This window comes from Mytilus edulis, chromosome 8 (assembly GCF_963676685.1).
Source record: "Mytilus edulis chromosome 8, xbMytEdul2.2, whole genome shotgun sequence".
In the NCBI taxonomy this organism is placed as follows: Eukaryota; Metazoa; Mollusca; class Bivalvia; order Mytilida; family Mytilidae; genus Mytilus; species Mytilus edulis.
In genome coordinates this window covers 87702110-87726427 of record NC_092351.1, presented here as the reverse complement: position 1 = coordinate 87726427, position 24318 = coordinate 87702110, and the positions used below count along the sequence as shown (strand labels likewise).

Genomic DNA, 24318 nt, shown 5'->3' with positions numbered 1-24318 from the left:
TTAAGTCAGGAGGAACATAGTAGACAAAGCAAATAGATTTTGACTGCATAAAAAACAGGTAAACATTCAGTGTATGCTAAGTAAATATAAAAACGCAACAACAAAGTTTAACCAACTCTCTTTTGATAATATTTGTGACGGTAGGCACTTAAAGTTAACCATCGAGAGACGTTAACCACCGAGAGTCGGTTTTTAGACCCGCCCAGTGCACCTAAGCACGCCTACTTTTGGAGCTCTTTAGTATGAAGATAAGAAAAATATACGAAATTACGGAACTATGTACCCTGTTTTATCCTTGTTGTTGGTGTTTCTTGCGCATGCGCACAAAGCACGGTGATAGTTACGGTTACTGACTCAGGAACCTTGTATATTATATACCTCGGTTTACAGACGTTTAATAAACTGGATCCCTGTTGTGTTCACTTATCGATACACTACGATGGAATTACGGACCAGTTTAACATAAACATGGTAAATAGATAGACAGCTGATAATCATAATTGATTAAGAAATAACCTGGAAGAAGAAATGAGTTAACTATTGATTATAACAGAGACGAGAATGCCATCGTGTTTGTTCTGCTAAAAAAAGCAGGAACATTGGAGTTTATGGTTAGATTTTAAATATTTATTGTCTCCAAACTTGGTAAATTTGATATAGTAACAAGTTCCCCCCCCCCTTTTTTTTTTTAAATAACTCGAGAACCACATATCGCGCTCGCTTAACAAAGTAACAATAAGAAATAATAATGGTTAGTTTCAAGAATAATTAATCGTCAAAACTTTTCCCCTCCCCGACATCAAAGGAAGTTAATTGTATTATCCCAAATTTAGACCAAATTATTATGATATAAGGACGTCTTGACAGGCTATTATTTTATTTTGTTTTGTTGGGTTATTTTTTGCTTTGACGTCTTCCTCCTGTATGAAAAAAAACCCATGATAGACCCCCCCCTTTTTCCCCCATAATATAGCTTTTTAAGAAGTCATAATTATTTGGACAACCCTGAATATATTTCAGACAGACTCTTCTCTAAAAAAATGTAAACATGATTTGAGAGAAATCTTTGGAATAGTTTTTTAAATGATTTAATTATTATGTCATGTATATAATTAACATTAACATAGTTATAAACTGAGACTACTAGTATAACACATAGTGTTATAGTAGTCTCAGCTATAAACTTTCCATTGTATTGACCAATATGACTAACTCATATGCTCTTTCCCATAAATGTCACAATATCAATATATTACAGTAAAACTGATAGTTTGATGACATTGTTTAAGACTATTGACCTCAGGTCAGCCTAAACTGAGTTTTAAACTGTAATTTATTCATTAAAACAGTTCAAGACATGTACCTTCTGAAATATGATTGCATCAAAATTAAACCTAAGGCATAACATACTTAGTGTGCAGGAAGTGCCACCAAATAAATACTGATTTGTAAAATTAGATTATTATATTCGTGAAGTCAAAGATATTATAGCTAGTTATAACTGGTTTTAGATAATAACCAGATAAAATGGATCCTGTTTATACAAAAAATATTTCAAGATTGTGGTTTCTCATACATATGGGAGTCACAAAATTTTGTTAATAAAGAATGGTTAAAAACTGTTATAAAGCAGAGATTGCTAGATCAATATATTCAGAACTGGAATTCCCTCATTCAAAATTCACCAAAAGGTATTAACTACAAAATTTTTAAGAAAAACTTGGAATTCAAAGAATATTTTAATATTTTGGACTTCAAGACGCTATTGTTTTTTGTCGATTTAGAACGACTAATACTAAGCTGCCGATTGAAACAGGAAGATGGCAAAACGTGATCAGAGAAAACCGCTTTTGCAGTCTATGTAACAATCGACAAATAGGTGACGAATATCATTTTATATTTGAATGCAATTTTTTCCATCAAAAACGCAAAGAGTTTTTAACTGCATATTTTACAAAACGGCAAAATACAGTTAAATTCTCTGAACTTATGTCAAGTACAAGGAAACCAGTTCTGAAGAAGCTTTGTTCTTTTATAAAAAATATAAATACTAGTGTTTGTACTCCTGGCTTGTAACTTTTGTAACCTCTCTCGCTTGTTTTGTACATATTGTAAATATTTATTGTTGTATTTGTTATCTCTGTACCGATGTAATGCATTGGCTTTATGAGAATAAAGATATAGATATAAATCTGAGTAAAAGGTTGATTTATATGTGCTCTTTCATGTTTAGATTATAACTTAAATTTAATCTTTTGAAGTTTTTTTTATAATATTAAGACATTAAAATCACAATTATTTATTTATACACAAAAAAATAATTTTTGTCCTTTTTTAGTTGACTGTACACAAACATTATACACACATAATTTTGATAATTCTGTAATGTTTTTTTTCTATAGCCCCAGAATGTGACAAAAGACTTATTAATCCAGATTTACAAAAAAATAGAAATAGTTCAGCTACCATAAGACTGCTATGACAAAAATTCTGCAGTTTCCAGAATTTGAGGTAGAGTATAGTTAGGAATAGTTTGATTATGCAGATGCTTAGTTTGCCATAAACAATTATGCCCTTGATACAAAAGCAGAGGAAACAAAAAAGTATGAAAATAGTTGAAAAAAGTAATCATTATTACCTAGTCATATACTGTAAATAGAAAAAGAGAAAAGCACTGGTTATGATTTGGTATTTTTAATAGCATTATCGATTCATTTGTCCATAACTTGGAATATATACTGGATTGAGCTTGACATTTATTTAATATCATTGACACATGGTTGCAAGAAATGAAAGATGGTAATTTAAACCTAGCAATTTTATTAAGATTTAAAAAAAAGTTTTTGATTTGGTAGAATATGACTTTCTTTGTTTTAAGCTCGACATGTATGGATTTAGTGAGACTACTGTTAGTTTTTTTAAGTCGTACCTGAATAACAAAAGGTATACATTTGTAATGTTAACTCTGAACAACAACATGTAAAATTTGGTGTTCCCCAATGTTCTATACCTTGTCCTCTATTGTTTGTGCTATTTATAAATGACCTTCCCTTATGTATTAAAAATTGTGAGACAGACCTATATCGTTGTAATTGCTGATGACACCACTATTCATAAATCAGGGGGAAACATCTAGAAAATATAAATGATGATGTTCAAGAAGATTTATACAGGGTTGAAGAGTGGTGTAAAATGAATAACATATTCATAGATGCAAATGAAACAAAATGTTCGATTACTGGAACAAAGCAGAAACTATTCAGACTTTTCAACCAAACTTGATAATAAATTAAAGTATTACAAAATTCTTCATGTGAAAAAATATTAGTTTCAAAATTGACAGCCCACTAAGTAACTGGAGAAATCAAATTGACTAAGGTTGTGCTAATATATCATCCAGAATATACCATCTTTCTTAAATACATTTTTTTTTATATAACTGCAAGAAAACATAATACAATGAGTGTTCTGCCCCTAATTGACTACTGTTGTATTATTTGGGATGAATGTAAAAATTGAGGGATAACAAGAATTTTAAAAATCCAAAAAGAGGGCAGCATGATAAATTCTAGATGCAGATCCGTTATCCCTCTTGGTATATAGGAGCACTATATTCTATGTTAACCTCCGACAGTAGGTATAAACAAATACTGTTGATAGACGGTATATAGGAGCACTATATTCCATGTTAACCACCGACGGTAGGTATAGACAAATACTGGTGATAGACAGTATATAGGAGCACTATATTCTATGTTAACCACTGACGGTAGGTATAACCAAATACTGTTGATAGACGGTATATAGGAGCACTATATCTTATGTTAACCACCGACGGTAGGTATAGACAAATACTGGTGATAGACGGTAAATAAGAGCAATATATTGTATGTTAACTACCGACAGTAGGTATAGACAGATACTGTTGATAGACGGTATATAGGAGCACTATATTGTATGTTAACCACCGACGGTAGGTATAGACAAATACTGTTGATAGATGGTATATAGGAGCACTATATTGTATGTTAACTACCGACGGTAGGTATAGACAAATACTGTTGATAGACGGTATATAGGAGCACTATATTGTATGTTAAGTACCGACAGTAGGTATAGACACATACTGTTGATAGACGGTATATAGGAGCACTATATTGTATGTTAACCACCGACGGTAGGTATAGACAAATACTGTTGATAGACGGTATATGGGAGCACTATATTGTATGTTAACCACCGACGGTAGGTATAGACATATACTGTTGATAGATGGTATATAGGAGCACTATATTGTATGTTAACTACCGACAGTAGGTATAGACAAATACTGTTGATAGACATCAACGGTATATGGGAGCACTATATTGTATGTAAACCACCGACGGTAAGTATAGACAAATACTGTTAATAGACGGTATATAGGAGCACTATATTGTATGTTAACCACCGACGGTAGGTATAGACAAATACTGTTGATAGACGGTATATAGGAGCACTATATTGTATGTTAACTACCGACGGTAGGTATAGACAAATACTGTTGATAGACGGTATATAGGAGCACCATATTGTATGTTAACCACTGACGATAGGTATAGCCAAATACTGTTGATAGACGGTATATAGGAGCACTATATCTTATGTTAACCACCGACGGTAGGTATAGACAAATACTGGTGATAGACGGTATATAGGAGCAACTACCGACAGTAGGTATAGACAAATACTGTTGATAGACGGTATATAGGAGCACTATATTGTATGTTAACTACCGACGGTAGGTATAGACAAATACTGTTGATAGACGGTATATAGGAGCACTATATTGTATGTTAACTACCGACAGTAGGTATAGACAAATACTGTTGATAGACGGTATATAGGAGCACTATATCGTATGTTAACCACCGACGGTAGGTATAGACAAATACTGGTGATAGACGGTATATAGGAGCAACTACCGACAGTAGGTATAGACAGATACTGTTGATAGACGGTATCAAAGAGCACTATATTGTATGTTAACCAGCGACGGTAGGTATAGACAAATATTGTTGATAAACGGTATATAGGAGCACTATATTGTATGTTAACTACCGACGGTAGGTATAGACAAATACTGGTGATAGACAGTATATAGGAGCACTATATTCTATGTTAACCACTGACGGTAGGTATAGCCAAATACTGTTGATAGACGGTATATAGGAGCACTATATTGTATGTTAACTACCGACGGTAGGTATAGACAAATACTGTTGATAGTATATAGGAGCACTATATTGTATGTTAACTACCAACAGTAGGTATAGACACATACTGTTGATACACGGTATAAAGGAGCACTATATTCCATGTTAACCACCGACGGTAGGTATAGACAAATACTGGTGATAGACAGTATATAGGAGCACTATATTCTATGTTAACCACTGACGGTAGGTATAGCCAAATACTGTTGATAGACGGTATATAGGAGCACTATATCTTATGTTAACCACCGACGGTAGGTATAGACAAATACTGGTGATAGACGGTAAATAAGAGCAATATATTGTATGTTAACTACCGACAGTAGGTATAAACAAATACTGTTGATAGACGGTATATAGGAGCACTATATTCCATGTTAACCACCGACGGTAGGTATAGACAAATACTGGTGATAGACAGTATATAGGAGCACTATATTCTATGTTAACCACTGACGGTAGGTATAGCCAAATACTGTTGATAGACGGTATATAGGAGCACTATATCTTATGTTAACCACCGACGGTAGGTATAGACAAATACTGGTGATAGACGGTAAATAAGAGCAATATATTGTATGTTAACTACCGACAGTAGGTATAGACAGATACTGTTGATAGACGGTATATAGGAGCACTATATTGTATGTTAACCACCGACGGTAGATATAGACAAATACTGTTGATAGATGGTATATAGGAGCACTATATTGTATGTTAACTACCGACGGTAGGTATAGACAAATACTGTTGATAGATGGTATATAGGAGCATTATATTGTATGTTAACCACCGACGGTAGGTATAGACAAATACTGTTGATAGATGGTATATAGGAGCACTATATTGTATGTTAACTACCGACGGTAGGTATAGACAAATACTGTTGATAGACGGTATATAGGAGCACTATATTGTATGTTAAGTACCGACAGTAGGTATAGACACATACTGTTGATAGACGGTATATAGGAGCACTATATTGTATGTTAACCACCGACGGTAGGTATAGACAAATACTGTTGATAGACGGTATATGGGAGCACTATATTGTATGTTAACCACCGACGGTAGGTATAGACATATACTGTTGATAGATGGTATATAGGAGCACTATATTGTATGTTAACTACCGACAGTAGGTATAGACAAATACTGTTGATAGACATCAACGGTATATGGGAGCACTATATTGTATGTAAACCACCGACGGTAAGTATAGCCAAATACTGTTGATAGACGGTATATAGGAGCACTATATCTTATGTTAACCACCGACGGTAGGTATAGACAAATACTGGTGATAGACAGTATATAGGAGCACTATATTCTATGTTAACCACTGACGGTAGGTATAGCCAAATACTGTTGATAGACGGTATATAGGAGCACTATATCTTATGTTAACCACCGACGGTAGGTATAGACAAATACTGGTGATAGACGGTAAATAAGAGCAATATATTGTATGTTAACTACCGACAGTAGGTATAGACAGATACTGTTGATAGACGGTATATAGGAGCACTATATTGTATGTTAACCACCGACGGTAGATATAGACAAATACTGTTGATAGATGGTATATAGGAGCACTATATTGTATGTTAACTACCGACGGTAGGTATAGACAAATACTGTTGATAGACGGTATATAGGAGCACCATATTGTATGTTAACCACTGACGATAGGTATAGCCAAATACTGTTGATAGACGGTATATAGGAGCACTATATCTTATGTTAACCACCGACGGTAGGTATAGACAAATACCGGTGATAGACGGTATATAGGAGCAACTACCGACAGTAGGTATAAACAAATACTGTTGATAGACGGTATATAGGAGCACTATATTGTATGTTAACTACCGACGGTAGGTATAGACAAATACTGTTGATAGACGGTATATAGGAGCACTATATTGTATGTTAACTACCGACAGTAGGTGTAGACAAATACTGTTGATAGACGGTATATAGGAGCACTATATCGTATGTTAACCACCGACGGTAGGTATAGACAAATACTGGTGATAGACGGTATATAGGAGCAACTACCGACAGTAGGTATAGACAGATACTGTTGATAGACGGTATCAAAGAGCACTATATTGTATGTTAACCAGCGACGGTAGGTATAGACAAATATTGTTGATAAACGGTATATAGGAGCACTATATTGTATGTTAACTACCGACGGTAGGTATAGACAAATACTGGTGATAGACAGTATATAGGAGCACTATATTCTATGTTAACCACTGACGGTAGGTATAGCCAAATACTGTTGATAGACGGTATATAGGAGCACTATATTGTATGTTAACTACCGACGGTAGGTATAGACAAATACTGTTGATAGTATATAGGAGCACTATATTGTATGTTAACTACCAACAGTAGGTATAGACACATACTGTTGATACACGGTATAAAGGAGCACTATATTCCATGTTAACCACCGACGGTAGGTATAGACAAATACTGGTGATAGACAGTATATAGGAGCACTATATTCTATGTTAACCACTGACGGTAGGTATAGCCAAATACTGTTGATAGACGGTATATAGGAGCACTATATCTTATGTTAACCACCGACGGTAGGTATAGACAAATACTGGTGATAGACGGTAAATAAGAGCAATATATTGTATGTTAACTACCGACAGTAGGTATAAACAAATACTGTTGATAGACGGTATATAGGAGCACTATATTCCATGTTAACCACCGACGGTAGGTATAGACAAATACTGGTGATAGACAGTATATAGGAGCACTATATTCTATGTTAACCACTGACGGTAGGTATAGCCAAATACTGTTGATAGACGGTATATAGGAGCACTATATCTTATGTTAACCACCGACGGTAGGTATAGACAAATACTGGTGATAGACGGTAAATAAGAGCAATATATTGTATGTTAACTACCGACAGTAGGTATAGACAGATACTGTTGATAGACGGTATATAGGAGCACTATATTGTATGTTAACCATCGACGGTAGATATAGACAAATACTGTTGATAGATGGTATATAGGAGCACTATATTGTATGTTAACTACCGACGGTAGGTATAGACAAATACTGTTGATAGATGGTATATAGGAGCATTATATTGTATGTTAACCACCGACGGTAGGTATAGACAAATACTGTTGATAGATGGTATATAGGAGCACTATATTGTATGTTAACTACCGACGGTAGGTATAGACAAATACTGTTGATAGACGGTATATAGGAGCACTATATTGTATGTTAAGTACCGACAGTAGGTATAGACACATACTGTTGATAGACGGTATATAGGAGCACTATATTGTATGTTAACCACCGACGGTAGGTATAGACAAATACTGTTGATAGACGGTATATGGGAGCACTATATTGTATGTTAACCACCGACGGTAGGTATAGACATATACTGTTGATAGATGGTATATAGGAGCACTATATTGTATGTTAACTACCGACAGTAGGTATAGACAAATACTGTTGATAGACATCAACGGTATATGGGAGCACTATATTGTATGTAAACCACCGACGGTAAGTATAGACAAATACTGTTAATAGACGGTATATAGGAGCACTATATTGTATGTTAACCACCGACGGTAGGTATAGACAAATACTGTTGATAGACGGTATATAGGAGCACTATATTGTATGTTAACTACCGACGGTAGGTATAGACAAATACTGTTGATAGACGGTATATAGGAGCACCATATTGTATGTTAACCACTGACGATAGGTATAGCCAAATACTGTTGATAGACGGTATATAGGAGCACTATATCTTATGTTAACCACCGACGGTAGGTATAGACAAATACTGGTGATAGACGGTATATAGGAGCAACTACCGACAGTAGGTATAGACAAATACTGTTGATAGACGGTATATAGGAGCACTATATTGTATGTTAACTACCGACGGTAGGTATAGACAAATACTGTTGATAGACGGTATATAGGAGCACTATATTGTATGTTAACTACCGACAGTAGGTATAGACAAATACTGTTGATAGACGGTATATAGGAGCACTATATCGTATGTTAACCACCGACGGTAGGTATAGACAAATACTGGTGATAGACGGTATATAGGAGCAACTACCGACAGTAGGTATAGACAGATACTGTTGATAGACGGTATCAAAGAGCACTATATTGTATGTTAACCAGCGACGGTAGGTATAGACAAATATTGTTGATAAACGGTATATAGGAGCACTATATTGTATGTTAACTACCGACGGTAGGTATAGACAAATACTGGTGATAGACAGTATATAGGAGCACTATATTCTATGTTAACCACTGACGGTAGGTATAGCCAAATACTGTTGATAGACGGTATATAGGAGCACTATATTGTATGTTAACTACCGACGGTAGGTATAGACAAATACTGTTGATAGTATATAGGAGCACTATATTGTATGTTAACTACCAACAGTAGGTATAGACACATACTGTTGATACACGGTATAAAGGAGCACTATATTGTATGTTAACTACCGACGGTAGGTATAGACAAATACTGTTGATAGACGGTATATAGGAGCACTATATTGTATGTTAACTACCGACGGTAGGTATAGACAAATACTGTTGATAGACGGTATATAGGAGCACTATATCTTATGTTAACCACCGACGGTAGGTATAGACAAATACTGATGATAGACGGTAAATAAGAGCAATATATTGTATGTTAACCACCGACGGTAGGTATAGACTAAATACTGTAGATAGACGGTATATGGGAGCACTATATTGTATATTAACTACCCACAGTAGGTATAGATTAATACTGTTGATAGACGGTATATAGGAGCACTATATTGTATGTTAACCACCGACGGTAGGTATAGACAAATACTGTTGATAGATGGTATATAGGAGCACTATATTGTATGTTAACTACCGACGGTAGGTATAGACAAATACTGTTGATAGACAGTATATAGGAGCACTATATTGTATGTTAACTACCGACAGTAGGTATAGACACATACTGTTGATAGACGGTATATAGGAGCACTATATTGTATGTTAACCACCGACGGTAGGTATAGACAAATACTGTTGATAGACGGTATATGGGAGCACTATATTGTATGTTAACCACCGACGGTAGGTATAGACATATACTGTTGATAGATGGTATATAGGAGCACTATATTGTATGTTAACTACCGACAGTAGGTATAGACAAATACTGTTGATAGACATCAACGGTATATGGGAGCACTATATTGTATGTTAACAACCGACGGTAAGTATAGACAAATACTGTTGATAGACGATATATAGGAGCACTATATTGTATGTTAACTACCGACAGTAGGTGTAGACAAATACTGTTGATAGACGGTATATAGGAGCACTATATCGTATGTTAACCACCGACGGTAGGTATAGACAAATACTGGTGATAGACGGTATATAGGAGCAACTACCGACAGTAGGTATAGACAGATACTGTTGATAGACGGTATCAAAGAGCACTATATTGTATGTTAACCAGCGACGGTAGGTATAGACAAATATTGTTGATAAACGGTATATAGGAGCACTATATTGTATGTTAACTACCGACGGTAGGTATAGACAAATACTGGTGATAGACAGTATATAGGAGCACTATATTCTATGTTAACCACTGACGGTAGGTATAGCCAAATACTGTTGATAGACGGTATATAGGAGCACTATATTGTATGTTAACTACCGACGGTAGGTATAGACAAATACTGTTGATAGTATATAGGAGCACTATATTGTATGTTAACTACCAACAGTAGGTATAGACACATACTGTTGATACACGGTATAAAGGAGCACTATATTCCATGTTAACCACCGACGGTAGGTATAGACAAATACTGGTGATAGACAGTATATAGGAGCACTATATTCTATGTTAACCACTGACGGTAGGTATAGCCAAATACTGTTGATAGACGGTATATAGGAGCACTATATCTTATGTTAACCACCGACGGTAGGTATAGACAAATACTGGTGATAGACGGTAAATAAGAGCAATATATTGTATGTTAACTACCGACAGTAGGTATAAACAAATACTGTTGATAGACGGTATATAGGAGCACTATATTCCATGTTAACCACCGACGGTAGGTATAGACAAATACTGGTGATAGACAGTATATAGGAGCACTATATTCTATGTTAACCACTGACGGTAGGTATAGCCAAATACTGTTGATAGACGGTATATAGGAGCACTATATCTTATGTTAACCACCGACGGTAGGTATAGACAAATACTGGTGATAGACGGTAAATAAGAGCAATATATTGTATGTTAACTACCGACAGTAGGTATAGACAGATACTGTTGATAGACGGTATATAGGAGCACTATATTGTATGTTAACCATCGACGGTAGATATAGACAAATACTGTTGATAGATGGTATATAGGAGCACTATATTGTATGTTAACTACCGACGGTAGGTATAGACAAATACTGTTGATAGATGGTATATAGGAGCATTATATTGTATGTTAACCACCGACGGTAGGTATAGACAAATACTGTTGATAGACGGTATCAAAGAGCACTATATTGTATGTTAACCTGCGACGGTAGGTATAGACAAATATTGTTGATAAACGGTATATAGGAGCACTATATTGTATGTTAACTACCGACGGTAGGTATAGACAAATACTGGTGATAGACAGTATATAGGAGCGCTATATTCTATGTTAACCACTGACGGTAGGTATAGCCAAATACTGTTGATAGACGGTATATAGGAGCACTATATTGTATGTTAACTACCGACGGTAGGTATAGACAAATACTGTTGATAGTATATAGGAGCACTATATTGTATGTTAACTACCAACAGTAGGTATAGACACATACTGTTGATACACGGTATAAAGGAGCACTATATTGTATGTTAACTACCGACGGTAGGTATAGACAAATACTGTTGATAGACGGTATATAGGAGCACTATATTGTATGTTAACTACCGACGGTAGGTATAGACAAATACTGTTGATAGACGGTATATAGGAGCACTATATCTTATGTTTACCACCGACGGTAGGTATAGACAAATACTGATGATAGACGGTAAATAAGAGCAATATATTGTATGTTAACCACCGACGGTAGGTATAGACTAAATACTGTAGATAGACGGTATATGGGAGCACTATATTGTATATTAACTACCCACAGTAGGTATAGATTAATACTGTTGATAGACGGTATATAGGAGCACTATATTGTATGTTAACCACCGACGGTAGGTATAGACAAATACTGTTGATAGATGGTATATAGGAGCACTATATTGTATGTTAACTACCGACGGTAGGTATAGACAAATACTGTTGATAGACAGTATATAGGAGCACTATATTGTATGTTAACTACCGACAGTAGGTATAGACACATACTGTTGATAGACGGTATATAGGAGCACTATATTGTATGTTAACCACCGACGGTAGGTATAGACAAATACTGTTGATTGACGGTATATGGGAGCACTATATTGTATGTTAACCACCGACGGTAGGTATAGACATATACTGTTGATAGATGGTATATAGGAGCACTATATTGTATGTTAACTACCGACAGTAGGTATAGACAAATACTGTTGATAGACATCAACGGTATATGGGAGCACTATATTGTATGTTAACCACCGACGGTAAGTATAGACAAATACTGTTGATAGACGGTATATAGGAGCACTATATTGTATGTTAACCACCGACGGTAGGTATAGACAAATACTGTTGATAGACGGTATATAGGAGCACTATATTGTATGTTAACTACCGACGGTAGGTATAGACAAATACTGTTGATAGACGGTATATAGGAGCACCATATTGTTTGTTAACCACTGACGATAGGTATAGCCAAATACTGTTGATAGACGGTATATAGGAGCACTATATCGTATGTTAACCACCGACGGTAGGTATAGACAAATACTGGTGATAGACGGTATATAGGAGCAACTACCGACAGTAGGTATAGACAGATACTGTTGATAGACGGTATCAAAGAGCACTATATTGTATGTTAACCAGCGACGGTAGGTATAGACAAATATTGTTGATAAACGGTATATAGGAGCACTATATTGTATGTTAACTACCGACGGTAGGTATAGACAAATACTGGTGATAGACAGTATATAGGAGCACTATATTCTATGTTAACCACTGACGGTAGGTATAGCCAAATACTGTTGATAGACGGTATATAGGAGCACTATATTGTATGTTAACTACCGACGGTAGGTATAGACAAATACTGGTGATAGACAGTATATAGGAGCACTATATTCTATGTTAACCACTGACGGTAGGTATAGCCAAATACTGTTGATAGACGGTATATAGGAGCACTATATTGTATGTAAACTACCGACGGTAGGTATAGACAAATACTGTTGATAGTATATAGGAGCACTATATTGTATGTTAACTACCAACAGTAGGTATAGACACATACTGTTGATACACGGTATAAAGGAGCACTATATTGTATGTTAACTACCGACGGTAGGTATAGACAAATACTGTTGATAGACGGTATATAGGAGCACTACATTGTATGTTAACTACCGACGGTAGGTATAGACAAATACTGTTGATAGACGGTATATAGGAGCACTATATCTTATGTTAACCACCGACGGTAGGTATAGACAAATACTGGTGATAGACGGTAAATAAGAGCAATATATTGTATGTTAACCACCGACGGTAGGTATAGACTAAATACTGTAGATAGACGGTATATGGGAGCACTATATTGTATATTAACTACCCACAGTAGGTATAGATTAATACTGTTGATAGACGGTATATAGGAGCACTATATTGTATGTTAACCACCGACGGTAGGTATAGACAAAAACTGTTGATAGATGGTATATAGGAGCACTATATTGTATGTTAACTACCGACGGTAGGTATAGACAAATACTGTTGATAGACAGTATATAGGAGCACTATATTGTATGTTAACTACCGACAATAGGTAGACACATACTGTTGATAGACGGTATATAGGAGCACTATATTGTATGTTAACTACCGACAGTAGGTATAGACAAATACTGTTGATAGATGGTATATAGGAGCTCTATATTGTATGTTTACTACCGACGGTAGGTATGGACAAATACTGTTGATAGACAGTATATAGGAGCACTATATTGTATGTTAACTACCGACGGTAGGTATAGACAAATACTGTTGATAGACAGTATATAGAAGCACTATATTGTATGTTAACTACCGACAGTAGGTATAGACACATACTGTTGATAGACGGTATATAGGAGCACTATATTGTATGTTAACTTCCGACAGTAGGTATAGACAAATACTGTTGATAGACGTTATATAGGAGCACTATATTGTATGTTAACCACCGACGGTAGGTATAGACAAATACTGGTGATAGACGGTAAATAAGAGCAATATATTGTATGTTAACCACCGACGGTAGGTATAGACTAAATACTGTTGATAGACGGTATATGGGAGCACTATATTGTATATTAACTACCCACAGTAGGTATAGATTAATACTGTTGATAGACGGTATATAGGAGCACTATATTGTATGTTAACCACCGACGGTAGGTATAGACAAATACTGTTGATAGATGGTATATAGGAGAACTATATTGTATGTTAACTACCGACGGTAGGTATAGACAAATACTGTTGATAGACAGTATATAGGAGCACTATATTGTATGTTAACTACCGACAGTAGGTATAGACACATACTGTTGATAGACGGTATATAGGAGCACTATATTGTATGTTTACTACCGACGGTAGGTATAGACAAATACTGTTGATAGACAGTATATAGGAGCACTATATTGTATGTTAACTACCGACGGTAGGTATAGACAAATACTGTTGATAGACAGTATATAGAAGCACTATATTGTATGTTAACTACCGACAGTAGGTATATACACATACTGTTGATAGACGGTATATAGGAGCACTATATTGTATGTAACTGCCGACAGTAGGTATAGACAAATACTGTTGATAGACGTTATATAGGAGCACTATATTGTATGTTAACCACCGACGGTAGGTATAGACAAATACTGTTGATATACGGTGAATAGGAGTACTGTATTGCATGTTAACCACTGACGGTAGGTATAGATAAATACTGTTGGTAGACGGTATATGGGAGCACTATATCGCATGTTAATCACCGACGGTAGGTATAGACAACTGTCAATAGAATGTGTAATGGAGGACTGTATTGTATGTTAACCGCCGACGGTAGGTACAGACAAATACTGTTGATATACGGTGTATAGAAGCACTATACTGTATGTTAACTACCGACAGTAGGTATAGACAAATACTGTTGATAGACGGTATATAGGAGCGCTATATTGTATGTTAACCACCGACGGTAGGTATAGACAAATACTGTTGATAGATTGTATATAGGAGCACTATATTGTATGTAAACTACCGACGGTAGGTAAAGACAAATACTGTTGATAGACAGTATATAGGAGCACTATATTTTATGTTAACTACCGACAGTAGGTATAGGCACATACTGTTGATACGCGGTATATAGGAGCACTATATTGTTTGTTAACTACCGACGGTAGGTATAGACAAATACTGTTGATAGACGGTATATGGGAGCACTATATTGTATGTTAACCACCGACGGTAGGTATAGACATATACTGTTGATAGATGGTATATAGGAGCACTATATTGTATGTTAACTACCGACAGTAGGTATAGACAAATACTGTTGATAGACGGTATATAGGAGCACTTTATTGCATGTTAACCACCGACGGTAGGTATAGACAAATACTGTTGATGGACGGTGCAAAGGAGTACTATATCGTATGTTAACCACTGACGGTAGGTATAGACAAATACTGTTGATAGACGGTATATAGGAGGACTGTATTGTTTGTTAACCACCGACGGTAGGTATAGACAAATATACTGTTGATATACGGTATATAGGAGTATTGTATTTTATGTCAAACATCGACGATAGGTATGGACAAAATCCAACAAATACTGTATACAGACAGTGTATAGAAGTACTGTATTGTATGGTAAACACTGACGGTTGGTATGGACAATTCCTGTATCATGCATCAATTGTAAATAAAAGTATCATGTGAGTGACACAGGCTCATTGAAGCCTCTAGTTTTGATATTATTAATGTGGAGATCTGGTCTAATTTATCATTTTCTCTATTACATGCATGATAACTGCAACAATTGAATTGAAATAAAAGTGATAATATTTCTGTTGTAGGTTATCAAGATTTAGTGTTTCCATACAAGTGACAAAGATTGAACAACAAAAACATCTCAAACTTTACAGGACAGAGTAGAATTTTTTCACTGTGCTTAGTTTTGTCTTTATGTCTAATTTATGATACCTTTAAAAAAACCAATAAAATATGGAATAACATTTGTTTCTATCTTATAAAGTGGAGTGAAAAAATAAGGGGTCATTGAAAACATAAGAATATATTGCTATCATATATGCAGATCAGCAGCCCATACATTTGCTATAGCAGATAAATATGGGACCAATAATTTCAAGTTTTAAAAAAGACCTTATTAATGTTATGCGAGATACCACCAAAGACCATTAGGTGTTGATCAAATGATATTGTAAATAAGAGGGTTGTCCAAAATATTTCCAACAGCTGTTTGATATACACTACCTTAATCAAACCACAATGGTAAAAAAACAGTTTTGGTCAGTCTTAAAAGAAGCAAATATAATTTAGAAAAAGTGCAAGCTGTTGATAAAAACTACAAATAACTGCCAGTCCTAAATGTGGGTGGAGATTACCATTTAGCACAAATGAGTTTCTGGACTAAAGAAAGTAATTTCGGCACAAACCGATTATACCCTTTCAAAAACTATGTGTAGTCCCTTTTATAAAAGTGGCAGATTATCTTTCTATCTAGAGTATCTATGACAACTAACTGCTGCTCCTAGTGACGTTAGTCTTTGGTTTTTGAAAAGATTGGATATATTGTCACAATTCCTTTCTAAGGTACCGGTCTGATAAACAGGAAGTAGCTAGATTAGCTACTAAATATATATGCACACTGAAATATAGTCCCTTAAAATTCCCATGGCTGTGTTCATGTTCAGATACGAACTATGAAAATTTTGTTTATATCTTTAGAGAAGTAAAATCAAGTATGTATGTCTTTAGTTTTGTCAAATTGCTGTCTTGTGTTGTCCTGTTATTAGGTAACAGTACTGATACAATACTGTAAAAATACGGAGATGTGGTATGATTGCCAATGAGACGCCTACATGTATCCACTCAAGTTCAAATAAAGTGGATGTAAGCAGTTATATGCAACCATACAGCCTTCAACAATGAGAAAAATCATATCAAATAGACCCTTGTAAATAGGTGTTGATCAAATGATATTGTAAATAAGAGGGTTGTATATTTCATGACGGTATAATACTAAACCCCTAACAGGAGGGATTGTGCCTGATATTCATATGATGAAGACATACTCTTTCAATCAGTTTAATTAAGGTCTGGTTCTGGCATGTCAATAACTGCTAGTAGTCTGTTGTTATTTATGTATTATTGTCATTTTGTTTATTTTCTTTTGTTTCATATTCTGACATCGGACTCGGACTTCTCTTAAACTGAGTTTTACTGTGCGTATTGTTTCGCGTTTGTTTTTTCTACATTGGCTACAGGTATAGGGGAGGGTTGAGATCTCAAAAAACATGTTTAATCCCGCCGCAATTTCGCGCCTGTCCCAAGTTAGGAGCCTCTGACCTTTGTTAGTCTTGTATGATTTATAATTTTAGTTTCTTGTGTATAATTCGGAGCTTAATAAGACGTCTATTATCACTTAACTAGTATACATATTTGTTTAGGGGCCAGCTGACGGACACCTCCGGGTGCGGGAGTTTCTCGCTACATTGAAGATCTATCGGTGGCCTTCGGCTGTTGTCTGCTCTATGGTCGGGTTGTTGTCTCCTTGACACATTCCCCATTTCCATACTCAATTTTATAGTATGATTTACATCTGCAATAATCACGAAACAATCAGAGACAAGTTTGGGTCTAAATCTGTATGTCCCACATAATCAAATTGACCGAAGAGAGAGAAGAAAGATACTAAAGGCTTATTCAAACACATAGGTCAATAATAAACTGACAAAACCACGGAAAAAAAAGAGAAAGATTAAAAAACAAACAACAGAATGCAAAACACAACAAAGAACCTCACAGACTGAACAAAACGAACCTCGCCAAAAAAACTGGTGAGACCAAATGACTAATTTATCTCAGCCTTACATTATTTAGCAGACCGTTTATTATACCAAACCAAACAAAGTTCTTTATGGTACAATGTTTTTGATCCATCGGTCTGTCAGTCCTGTTCTCGTTATTGCAACTCCTCTGAAACCACATAACAGAGTTTTATAAATCTTTGTAGATAATGAGGAAATTGTGAAATTATCAATTCATTGATTTTCTATATACTCCTACAACAGTTTGTCATAAAATCTGTCTAAAGACCACAACAGAGTTTCATGAATTTTTTAGATAGTTAGGACATGCTATGTAAATGTGCATATTGGCAGAAAATCATGATTAATTTTTTTATGCCCCACCTACGATAGTAAATGGGCATTAGTTTTCCGGTCTATGCGTCTGCTCCTTCGTCCGTTTTCTCGCTTCAGGTTAAATGTTTTGGTCAAGGTAGTTTTTGTTGAAGGTCAGGTAAAATAAACTTGAAACTTAGTACATATGTTTCCAATAATATGTTTTTTTCTAAGCTTAATGCCAAAGAAGGTTTTTTTCCCCTATTTCACGGTCCACTGAACAAAGAAAATGATAGGGCAAGTGGGGAACGGTGTACGATGGACACATTCTTGTTTTTGTCGAGCCTGCGACTTTTGTCGCAGAAAGCTCGACATAGGAATGGTGATCCGGCGGCGGCGGCGACAGCGTTAGTTCACTTCTTAAAAGCTTTATATTTTAGACGGCGAACGACCTGGATGCTCCATACTTTAGATACAGATGCCTTAAGTTTGGAAGTTTCCGTCTGTCACATGTCCATTGTCCTTGAACTCATTTTCATGGTTCAGTGACTACTTGAAAAAAAGTGAAGAGTTTTTGTAATTTCTCTCATATTATGGGTTACTATGTTTAGTATTTGCGTACCTTGGTCAGCATGCCCATCAGACAGTTTTCACTTGACCTCGCCATCATTTCATGGATCAGTGAAAAGGGTTAAGTTTTTGGTGGTCAACTCTATATCTCAGATACTATATGAAATATGTCTTGTATATTTGGTGTATGGAAGGATTGTAAGGTGTACATGTCCAACTGGCAGGTGTCATCTGATCTTGACCTCATTTCATTGGTTCAATGGTCAAAGTTAAGCTTTTGAGTTTTGTTCGTTTTTTCTAATACTATATGCAAAAGGTCAACTTTATTTGGTGTCTGGAAATATCTTATGATGTCAGCCTCGCAAGTCTCATTTGACCTTGACCTCATTTGTATTGAATGATTGTAAGGTGTAAATGTATTCCTCATTTTGGTCATATGACCTTGATCTCATTTTCTTTGGTCATGTTATTAATAAGTTTATGTGATAATTGTAGTAAAACTTTATATTTAGGTCTATCAACATAAATAAGGAGAGAAATTTCAACGTGTGTACTCTTGTTAGGAATTAGGAACTATGCCTTCTGAACTTAGAATTTCGGCCTAAATATACTTCTGCATATCTTCTGAAATTACACAACAGAATTTCATGCGTGTTTGAACTAAATAATCTGTTGAAATTTTGTTTGCTTAGTGACAATGTCGGGCTGTGAAGTATGTGAGCGTGCTCACAAAGGTTCTTTGATTACACACAGTCAATGCATTGTCTGTGCTTCCCAGATACAGTCTGTATGCATTTTCTTTGTTGTAAATTAAATTAAGTTTATGTATTGTACGTCGTTCTTAGTCTTTATACATTGTTTATATGCTTTGACTATGAGTCTAAGATACTTCTATAGTCGGTATATCTTAGATTTAGTCGGTTAACACTGTCTATGGATCAGAGACACAGTATGTATGCATTGTAAGTTGTTCCAAGTTGAAATAAAAGTCTGTATGTTTTGCCTGTTACTGCAAGATAAAGTGTTTCACTGCCTGTGGCTCTTATATACAGTCTGTATGCATTTTCTGTATGCTTTATCTATGGGTCTAATTTTTAGATACAGTCTGTATACAAACTGTATCTCTGACCCATATACAGTGTCCAAAAAAACTCTGTTTTAAGATCTCTAACCCATATACAGTGTGAAAATGATCTTTGGTTCTAAGATGCATTTTGTTTGATTGGCTGAATGCTTAGTATATATTGGTTTCGATATATGGTCTGTATGTATTGTATGGATCTTATATATTTGTATTTTTTTCCATCTGATGAGTAAGCCTTTTTCAACTGATTTTTATAGTTCGTTCTTATGTTGTACTGTTACACCATAGTCCCAGATTATTGGAGGTTTGGGATCCCGCTAACATGTTTAACCCCGCCACATTCTCTATGTATGTGCCTGTCCCAAGTTAGGAGTCTGTAATTCAGTGGTTGTCGTTTGTTTATATGTTACATATTTGTTTTTCGTTCATTTTTTTGTATATAAATTAGGTCGTTAGTTTTTTCGTTTAAATTGTTTCACATTGTCATTTCGGTGACTATGCGGTATGGGCTGTGCTCATTGTTGAAGGCCGTACGGTGACCTATAGTTGTTAATTTCTGTGCCATTTTGGTCTCTTTTGGAGAGTTGTCAGTAGTGTTTTTGGGACAGAATGAACCCATAAAGGTGGACGTCGGACGCTAACGCTATAGTTGGACCTGGGTGTGAACGCCGATGCCATATTTGGGCCTTAAAGCGGACGCCATGGTCGACTATGAAATCGGGACGCGATTTTGAGGTTGGACCGTATGATTCGGACATCGAGACACCGACGCCATATTTGGACTTTAAACTTGGACGCTATACCTTAATGTTGCATCAGACTACCCTTTAAAGTGACGTCATACCCTTAAAAGTGGACGGTATATTCTCGAAAATGGACGAGAATTTGTCTTTGATAAACGCTTACCCAACCCCTAGGTAATAAGTCTGTGATAATTCTGAAAAGAATCTTCTACCTCTTAAATAATTAACTGCTTATACATGTTTATAACAACTGTAAGAATTCTCCAAGATATACTATTTATATTAATCAGAAAAACTGTCACTCAATGCAGTAGGCGGAACTATTCCCGTGTAAAAAGAATTGGATTAAAATGTTTGATATCAATACATAAAATATTTGTCTTTATCTTTTTAATTTTTGGATTTCTTATCTTATTAACATGACAATCGTGAAACATTCAGTAGTATTGCTTTCTACGGAAGCCCATTTAGGATCTCCCAAAAGTATAAAATTATTTGAATTCGAAATCACGAATTTAAAATGTTATCTCGAATTTTATAATTCGTTTTAACAGATTAAATTTGTGATAATGAATTGGTGAAAATCGTTATAACAGATCTTGTAATTCGTTATTAAGAATTAAATTCCTTATCACATTTTTTTGTAATTTGTGATAACGATAAATTCGTTATAACGAATTGTAGAATTTGTTTAAACTGATTAAATTTGTGATAACGAATTTGTGGAATTCGTTATCACAGTTTTTATTGTAATTGGTAATTTCAGATTAAAATTCATTATCAAAGATTTTTAGCTCACATGGCACACAGAATTAAGAGAGCTTTCTTCCTCACTCTGCGCCCATCGGTGTTTATTACTTTTACAAAAATCATTAAAACCTTTTTGACAAAGTGAAACAAACTTGACCGCAATCAATTTAGTTTTAACGCATTTTACACTATACGTAGAAATTTTTGTTGTGTAAACGGGTGGATTTATTAGCCAGCGACCCAGTTTACACACCGAAACTCTCCGGGGGAAAAACTTGTCTAATTCTCATATTTCTTGACCGAAATATTTTTATTTTTTATTTTCTACCAAAGTTTTTTTAAGCGGTGAATATCATTAGTGTGTGTACCTGGATACATTTTACACAGATACAACGGAAATAGTTTCGCCAACATGGTTTATCGAAATGTAAACCTAGGGATGAAAATCTTAGGTTTTACACTTCGATTAACCATGTTGCCGAAACTAATTCTTTTGCTTCTGTGTAAAATATATTAATTGGCGATACACACGAAGGAAGTCGCCTGTCTAAGAAGACTTTAAATTAAGAAAAAGGAATACAAATGTTACTGTCACGAATTATGGGTATCAAACACATTTTTTTATGCCCCGCCGCTAGGCGTGGGAGAAGTTTAGTCTAGCCCTTGTCCGTCAGTCTAGTCCGTTTGTCGGGTACGTTCCCAGAAATGGTTTCCGTTTGCCTCAACCAAATGTTATAAATTCAACTTATACACTATGCCAATTACTAAAACACACAGATAAAATTTGAAATTGAAGGGCGTCTCTTTTATAGTTCGTGAGTTATGCCCCTTTACAAATGGTCAAAGATGTAGTGCTTATTCTGTAATTTCCGCACTCTACATTTAGTTTGCCTCAACCAAATGTTATTGAATTAATACACAATGTTTATTAACACAAAACACTGAGTCTGATGATCAAGTTTGAAATTGGGTGACGTCACTTTTACCGTTCTGAACTTGTGCCCCATTCAGCGCTAATTTACAAAAACAAAACAAAACCAACAAACAACCAATCAATTTTGCTAAATTTTAAAATAGAAATCGTTAAAACTAAATTGCTCGTGGTCAAGTTTGTTTAACTTTGACCAAAAGGTTTCAGTAAAGAGAAAAAAGCTCACTTAACCCTGTGTGCCAGGTGGGGTAGTTCAAATTTATGTGAAAATGTTTTTAATCTGGAATCACAAATTACATAAAAAAAATGTGATAACAAATTCCACAAATTCGTTATCACGAATTTAATCTGTAATAACCATTTATACAATTCTTTATAACGATTTTAATTCGGTATCACACATTACAAAAAATTGTGATAACGAATTTAATTCGTAATAATTCGTAACGAATTACAAAATCTGATATAACGATTTCCAACAATTCGTTCTCACAAATTTAAGCTGTTATAACGAATTATAAAATTCGTAATAACGATTTAAATTCGTGATTTCGAATTCAAATTATATTTGTGGGAGGTCCTATGGGCGTCCGTAGCTTTCCGACTTATTTGAACCACTTAATTAATATCCTATGGTCCTGTTTAACATGACATCTCAAATAATTAGATTAAGAGATAAAGCACATCTGGTGATTGAAAATAAGTATCTTTATACACTTTCTTTCAATAACATGTTTACAGGTGTACACTTTTTTATTTGGTTCTAATTAACGGACACCAATTATAAAAATATAGTCTGTGACATTAAATAATTATCTTTATCTTTTACATAAGCATGAGAACCGTAAACATTGAGTAGTATTGCATTCCAACTCATTTCAACCACATATAATTACTATCATATGATTAGGATTTCAACCCAAATGATTAACTAAAACCACGTCTGGTCATTTAAAATTGTTTCTCATTTAACATAATCTTAACTATATATTTGAAAATTCCACGGTCGTAGTTGGTTTTTATCTTCAAAAATACACGGATAATATATTTAATCAATCAATATTTATATACAAGGAGTTTGGATTGGGTTTACAGAATAGAGAATAATGGACAAAAAATAAATAAAGAATGATATGGGCGAGTTTTGTTTATTTATTAATAGCGAAAACTCGCTTTCATCCATCGTTTGAAAATAACGTACGTGGCAATTTCAAAGTGCGCCTTGCAAAACGCTATACGTTGGATGGATCGTGGGAATGTGCATTGAAGGTGTCGTTCATACCGGAATTAGAAGCCTAAACGAGACGTA

At 35.1% G+C, this 24318-nt stretch overlaps 1 protein-coding gene and 1 long non-coding RNA gene across 2 annotated transcripts in view; both read left to right on the top strand.

Moving 5' to 3' along the window:
• The window catches only part of LOC139486569 (F-box only protein 40-like), a 169578-nt gene that overhangs the window by 308 nt on the left and 144952 nt on the right, over window positions 1–24318 (top strand). The window lies entirely within an intron of this gene.
• Window positions 153–16790, top strand: LOC139486573 (uncharacterized). The gene is made up of 3 exons (XR_011655607.1): window positions 153–611; window positions 2403–2511; window positions 16643–16790. It is a non-coding gene; the product is annotated as an uncharacterized lncRNA (long non-coding RNA).